Here is a 7046-nt window from a genome sequence, read left to right on the forward strand (position 1 = left end):
CCAGTGACCATTTTGACCGCACGCCGGGCAGGGCTTGGTCGGAGCCCGGGGCTGGGGGCACTGCTTTGCCCAGTGGCCTTCATTGCCGCATTTGAAGCATTGTCCGGTGGCGGCTTTCCTTTCGTTGCACCCACACCGCTCACAGCCCCCTCGGGGCCATGGCGGCTGCCGTCAACCTCAGGGCCACTAAGGCGTGTCTGCAGGTCCACCTTCTGTCTAAGGCGGGCCTCCCGTTCTGATTCTGCCTTCTCCTCACGGGCATTAAATACCTTAAATGCCATATTCACTAAATCTCGGACAGGAGTTTGAGGACCATCCTCTGCCTTTTTTAATTTCTTCCGAATATCTGGTGCTGACTGCGAAATGAAATGGGTGGCCAAGACCGTTGCCCCAGCCAGAGACCCAGGGTCCAGACGAGTATATAAGGTCAGAGCCTCAGTCAGCCTGTTAAGGAAGATTGCGGGATTTTCATCTGGGCCCTGGGTGATCTCCCTTAATTTGTCATAATTAACTACCTTGTGGGAGACGGCCTTTAGACCAGCCATCAGGCACTGGAGCATCTGGTCTCGGCGTCGGCGCCCGTTTTGCCCTTCGGGGGTGCCTAGTTGATACTCCCAGCCCGGCTCCTGGCGAGGAACGGCCTGGGCCCCTACCGGCATGATACATCGCTGCCCCCAAGACTCTCTCCCTTTAAGGCATGGCCGGAGGAGAGTCCGGCAGGGAGGGAGGAGCAGAGGGTGCGGAGAGTGAGGATGCTGGGGCGGACGGCGCTGGGGCGGAGAGGAAAGATTCTCGGGTGGTTCAGATAAGGCGGAAAACGAAGAGATCTCAGTAGGCAGAGTAGGTTTCTCACGGGCCAGGAGAACCTGGGCCGTGGAGCAGGAAGAACAGAGGGTGGGACGAGAACGCAAACAAAGGAAGGCTTGAATGTAAGGGATCTCGAGCCACTTCCCGGTTCGTCGGCAGAAATTACTGAGGTCGGTGAGGATGGTAAAATCAAATGTCCCGTTTTTAGGCCAGCTAGAGCCATTATCCAATTCATACTGGGGCCATGTCACGTTACAGAAATAAATGAGACGTTTCGGACGCAGGTCCTGCGACAGGCCCAGTTCAGCCAGATTGGTGAGCAGACACCCTAGAGGTGTGGTCGGGTCAGGTTTGGAATTTTGGTTGCCCATGGTCCGTTCCCCGCGGCCAGTAGCGGAGCCAAAAAGCTAGCGTCCTAGCGATTTGACTCGCGCCACGGACAGACGGAGTAGACCAAAGGAGTTAGGGACGTCTCCACTATCTCCTGAGGTCCAGAGGAACCTTCCTGGAAGGGTCCGGAGGTCAGCCTCTGACGCGGCCGCGTTTTGCGGACAGAGACGCCGGTAGGTGTGTGGCCACGGGGGAGCGGCACGGGGCGGGGCAGGACTCACCGCTGATGTTGCCACCGGGAAGAGGCTGCCGAGTTGAAGAAACGAGGTCCCGACGGGTCCTGGGCCACAAGGAGGGAGAGGCGGACACCTCAAGCCGTGGAGGGACGGCAAGACTAGGTGTTCGCGCCACCCGGGTTTCAAGGCACCAAATGTTAGGTGACCCAGGAAAGCGGCGCAAGAAATAGAGTCCAGTGAATCAGAGAAGAAAGGAAAGGAAAGTTTATTTGCGTTCTCGGGCGAGACCCACCGGCCCAAAAGGTGGGGCCAGTGAATTTCGCGCCTTCAGGGAGGGAGGGACATCTCTTTATTCAGGTGTTTGGGGAGGGCGGGGGCCTGAACTGAGGAAGTGCCCGCAGCAGGGATCATCACACATTCAACTGAGGGAGTCTCGGCCGCAGGGGGTGGGCGGCACATTCAGGAATGGGTCAGTATCTTGTGCGGGGATCTCTGTGAACTTCAAGGAGAAGCAGGTATCTGTGTCTGGCACGCTGACCCGTGAGAGATTCCAGATCTGTGAGAAATTCCAGAGGAAGTCCATTGTCTCATCCCATGTCCGCGTGTATCCGATCCCGGGCTCCCTCCGACCTAACACAAATCCATTAAGATATATATGTATTGAAAATATTTTTCTAAAATATAACTAAAAGTAATCATATTCATTCCAATACACTTACCAAAACAGGATGCCAAACAAATATGGACTTATTTTCACTAAGATGGCAAACAATGCTATCTTATAGACACAAACTCAGTTTGGTGATTAAATAAAATCAGGATTTTTTATTTATTTATTTTTTTGATGAAATGCTATTTAATCCTTCAAGAATCTAAAAACAGACCAAACCTGTTTTGCTGTGAACACTTTGTAGAGACGAAGTGAGGCAAGGGTTTGGGTTTAAAAAGGGGAAAAGAATCAATACAGTGATGGAAAGGTAAAGAATACAAGAATTCGGACATTCTGTGGAGGATTAGGTTAAGGTAAAAAAACAACCATTGAAAACTGTAAAGAATTTTTGTGAGTTTATTTGAGCCAAACTGTTGACATATGCCGGGAAGCAGAACCTCAAGGAAATGAGATAATGCTCCGGAGAATGGCGGGGTTACATTTGTATTTATACATTTGCAATCAAAGGAGGGACATAGGTGGGTTACATGAAATTCCTTGGTGATAGATGAAGGAGGAGGGATAAAGCAAAGCAGGGAAATCCCTGGGATTGGATAAAAGTAAAATGATGGACACATACGTAGGTGGGTGCAGAATCAATTAACATGACAAGGAAGGAATTTGTGGTATCTGTCCTGGCACCCAGCACATTTGGTTGTGCCCCAGGGGTTCCAGAAAAAGGGAAGTTACAAGTTACCCAGACATTTCAAGGGTGTGTTATCATAGATGCAAAAAGACAGATAGGCTCAGTTAAGGTAAAGGTTGACCTTGTCAGTGAGGATACTGGTCTGCTTTTGGTTAAAGTTTAATTTCAGACCATCCTCTGTGGTTACTTTAGGTGTCTGAGTTTGTAAGACTGCCATGCAGGCCTCCCCTGAGCTTGTCAGGTCAGCATGTGGCCCCTTTCGTTCCCAATCACCTTCTCTCCATTACGAGGCCCATAAAAAGGAGCCAACTGAGATCCACAAGGGGAGTCAGCAGGAGCCATGTTTGTTTTCCCCACCCTCTGTGTTAGGTTTTTGCTGAGGGGCCACTGCTAGGTCGCCACTTGCTCCCCTCCCTCTGGCCTGAGATGGCAGGGCAGTACAGGGGTTTTGAAGGAGCAGGTCAGGACTCCTCATTCTCAGAACCATCATCGTCATCACAGTCGGCATCTTCCTCCTCCTCTCCATCCTCAATGTCAAGGTCGTACAAGCCGTCATAAAGCCAATCTGAGCTGTTGTCATTGGAAGGCACTTTAGTTTTGATGCAATATTCCTCCAGGGTCGTGGGCACTTCCACTCCATCCTTTTCTGCTTCGGCTTTAGTGGCTGAAACCTGTTTTCTAATGATTTCAGCATATTCTTTGTCTTTTCCTTGACTGTCCCTCCATTTCCTGAACATAGCTGAAGCACCCCCATTGGCTGCGGAGAAGGCGTTGGGCTCATTAAGCAATGAGATTACACTCAACAGGATAGTCCTGACATTCTGAGTAGGATTCCACCTTTCGGAGTTCAGTTGACCACTCTGTGGGGCATCTACGGGTGGATGAAGAATTGAAATGCATACATGTCCACTCTCATAAATGTTGGGGTGCCACATTTGGGTCAGGAATCTGAAGGTAGGTGGTGAATATGGGTAGTCAACAGGAAATTTAATATGCGCCTCGAAGTAGCCGCCTTCGTAGAGGGTGTTGGGGGTCCGAAGATGGCAACCTCCCATTGTAGAGGTCGGACTCACCCACCAGGCTGATCCGGGAGCCCTCCACCGGCTCGTCCTGCAGGGACTTGAGCTCCCGCATCAGGGCCTTCTGGGACCTGGCCATCGCGGCGGCAGCGGCAGCCATGGCAGAGACGGGCCGGGGCCCCAGTCCTCACGCACCAGCCGAGCCAGACCAGGCCAAACCCGCCCCCGGTCTTCACACACCCGGCGGGCCGGACCAGGCCCAAGACGCCGTGTGCTCTTCACACAGGACGCGGGGGCCGAGCAGGGCCGGGCCTTCTCCTCACACGGGGGCCAGCTGCGGGGAGAGGGTGAAGGAGTTAGGGAAATTCACTCCCGGTCCTGGTCCCTGTCCTCCCCGCCCCGGAGGGGCCTCCACTTGAGGGGGTGGGTGGGGGGGAGGGGAGGAGAGGAGAAAAGGTGGAAGCAGAGAAAGGTGGAGGAGGAAAGGCGGCGGAGGGACGGCGATGGTGAGGAGAGGGGGCCAGGCCGGCCCTGCCCGGGAGCGCCTCTCTTGCTCGCTTGCCCTCTCCTTCTTCTCTGGGGCCGCCTCGGCCGCGGTTTTTCTTTAGAATAGTGCAAATGGGCAATCGTGCACTCACCTAAGGAGCAGATCCAGGGCTTTCCGTAGCAGGAAAAATAGGAAGAGGTCAGCTCAAGGATCAAGCCTGGATGTGTGGTTGCAGTCTCTTCCAGAAGTCTCCCCAGTCAGCTGAGTTCCCAAGGCACTCTTTTCTGGAGAAGGTTCAGTTGTGCTCCCTGAGTGTTTTTATACTGATTCTCTAAAGGCCACGCCTCCTTCTTCTAAGGATTATATTTCAGAGGTCTTTAGATAGGATTAACTTCACGCCTTAATTAATCTCCTTAAATAACCTCTATAAACATAATCTAATCAAGAGTCACTGATTTTACAGCAAACCAGCCCTAAGGACCCGCCTTTCTATCTAAATGTCTGTACCCCAGGATTAGTATAAAATCTTATCACCTAGAGAATTATTTTGTTTTTGTTAATCCCTACCCAAGGACATTTTTCCCATTGACTTTTAGAGAGAATGGAAAGAAGCCGGGGATGGGGTGGGTGGGTGGTGGGAGGTGGGGAATGGGGGGGGTTGTGGGGGCGGGGGGAGAGGTCCCCACTTGGGCGGGCCGGCCGGCCGGCACTGGCAGTGCTGGTGGCCTCGGAGGCAGCGGGGCCGGATGGCCGAAACGGCCCCGGCAGATGTCGAGTCCCTCAGGGCTGCTTGGCCAATCAGATACCCCCTGAGATCCTGAGCAACCCCCAGCTGCAGGCCGCCATTCAAGTCTTGCCTTCCAGCTATAACTTTGAGATCCCCAAGACCATCTGGAGGGTCCAAAAGGCCCAGGCCAAGAAGGTGGCCCTGCAAATGCCGGAAGGCCTTCTCCTCTTCGCCTGCACCGTTGTGGATATCTTGGAAAGGTTCACAGAGGCCGAAGTGATGGTGATGGGTGATGTGACCTACGGGGTTGCTGTGTGGATGACTTTACTGCGAGGGCCCTGGGAGCTGACTTCCTGGTGCACTATGGCCACAGCTGCCTGGTTTCCGTAGACACCTCTGCCCAAGACTTAAGGGTGTGGTGTGTCTTTGTGGACATCCGGATAGACACTACCCACCTACTGGACTCTATCCGCCTCTCCTTTCCCCCAGCCAGTGCCCTTGCCCTTGGTCAGCACCATACAGTTTGTGTCAACCTTGCAGGCAGTTGCCCAGGAGCTGAAAGCTGAGTATTGCATGAGTGTCCCGCAGTGTGAGCCCCTGTCCCCTGGGGAGATTCTGGGCTGCACATCACCCTACCTGCCCAAAGAGGTGGAGGCTGTTGTATATCTTGGAGATGGCCGCTTCCATCTGGAGTCTGTCTTGATTGCCAACCCCGATGTCCCTGCTTACCGATATGATCCATACAGCAAAGTCCTATCCAGGGAGCACTCTGACCATCAGCGAATGCAGACTAACTGCCAAGAAGCCATAGGCACTGCCCGCTCAGCTAAATCCTGGGGCCTTGTCCTGGGCACTTTGGGCTGTCAGGGCAGCCCCAAGATTCTGGAGCACCTGGAATCCAGGCTGCAAGCCTTGGGACTTCCCTTGGTGAGGCTGCTGCTCCCCAAGATCTTCCCCAGCAAGCTCAGACTGCTTCCACAGGTGGGCGTGTGGGTACAAGTGGCAGGTCCCCGCCTCTCCATTGACTGGGGCACAGCCTTCCCCAAGCTGCTGCTGACACCCTGTTTGAGGTGACGGTGGCCCTGCGGGACATTTCCTGGCAGCATCCCTTCCCCATGGACTTTTATGCTGGCAGCTCCTTGGGGCCCTGGACAGTGAACTATGGAAGGAGGAGACCGGCCCTCCCAGGCACCCCACTGGCCTGCGCTGGGGAAGATGAAGGAGGGATCCGCGCCGCTTTCTCCAGCGGTGACTTGCAAGGGTTGCAGCTGCAGAGAGTAGGAAGTGGTGCCACTCGCTCTGCTCTGTGAGATGCTCGCTTCTGAATCTCAGGGTCCTGCCCTCTAGAGGAGCAGCCTCGAGGCTGGTGTTTTTCGGAACAGGGGGCAGACGTTTTCTCCGCACTGGAAGAGCCCGCAGTGTGCAGAGGTCTGGAAGAAGCCCTGGGGATGGTGGTACAGGCACTGAACGAGCTGGGACCTTTTGATGGGCTCCTTGGTTTCAGCCAGGGGGCAGCGCTAGCAGCCCTTGTGTGTGTCCTTGGCCAAGCAGGAGATCCCCGTTTCCCCTTGCCAAGGTTTATCATCTTGGTATTTGGTTTCTGTCCTTGGGGCCTTGGCCTCCAGGAATCCATCCTGCAGGGGCCCCTTGTCGTTGCCTGCACTCCATGTTTTTTGGGACACTGACCGTGTCATCCCCGCTCAGGAGAGTATGCAACTGGCTAGCCGATTCACTGGATCCATCACTCTCACCCACTCAGGTGGCCACTTCATTCCAGCAGCTGCATCACAGCGCCAGGACTACCTCAAGTTCTTGGACCAGTTTGCAGAGTGAAAGATGAACACATGCCTGGGTCCCTGTATCCTCCTCCTCAACCCTGTGAGAGAAACATCACAGCCAATGTTCTTTAATTTAAATGAATGAGATCATGTGTTTTTTTTTCTTTCACTGACTGGCTTATTTCACATAGCATAATGTACACCTACACAATGGAATACTACGTTGCTATAAAAAAGAAGGAATTCTTACTATTTGTGACAGCATGAATGGAACTGGGGAGCATTATGTAACGATAGTTTAAATAGC

At 53.5% G+C, this 7046-nt stretch overlaps 2 pseudogenes; one reads left to right on the forward strand and one right to left on the reverse strand.

Moving 5' to 3' along the window:
* Nucleotides 1-3189: 3189 nt before the first annotated feature.
* LOC139003511 (ubiquitin-conjugating enzyme E2 R2 pseudogene) lies at nt 3190-3886 on the reverse strand (annotated as a pseudogene).
* A 949-nt stretch (nt 3887-4835) lies between these two features.
* On the forward strand, nt 4836-6794 carry LOC139005793 (2-(3-amino-3-carboxypropyl)histidine synthase subunit 1 pseudogene; annotated as a pseudogene).
* The last annotated feature ends 252 nt before the right edge of the window (nt 6795-7046 follow it).

The sequence above is a fragment of the Myotis yumanensis genome, unplaced genomic scaffold (assembly GCF_028538775.1).
Source record: "Myotis yumanensis isolate MYYU_CA2020_CCGP unplaced genomic scaffold, mMyoYum1.0.hap1 SCAF_1, whole genome shotgun sequence".
Lineage (NCBI taxonomy): Eukaryota > Metazoa > Chordata > Mammalia > Chiroptera > Vespertilionidae > Myotis > Myotis yumanensis.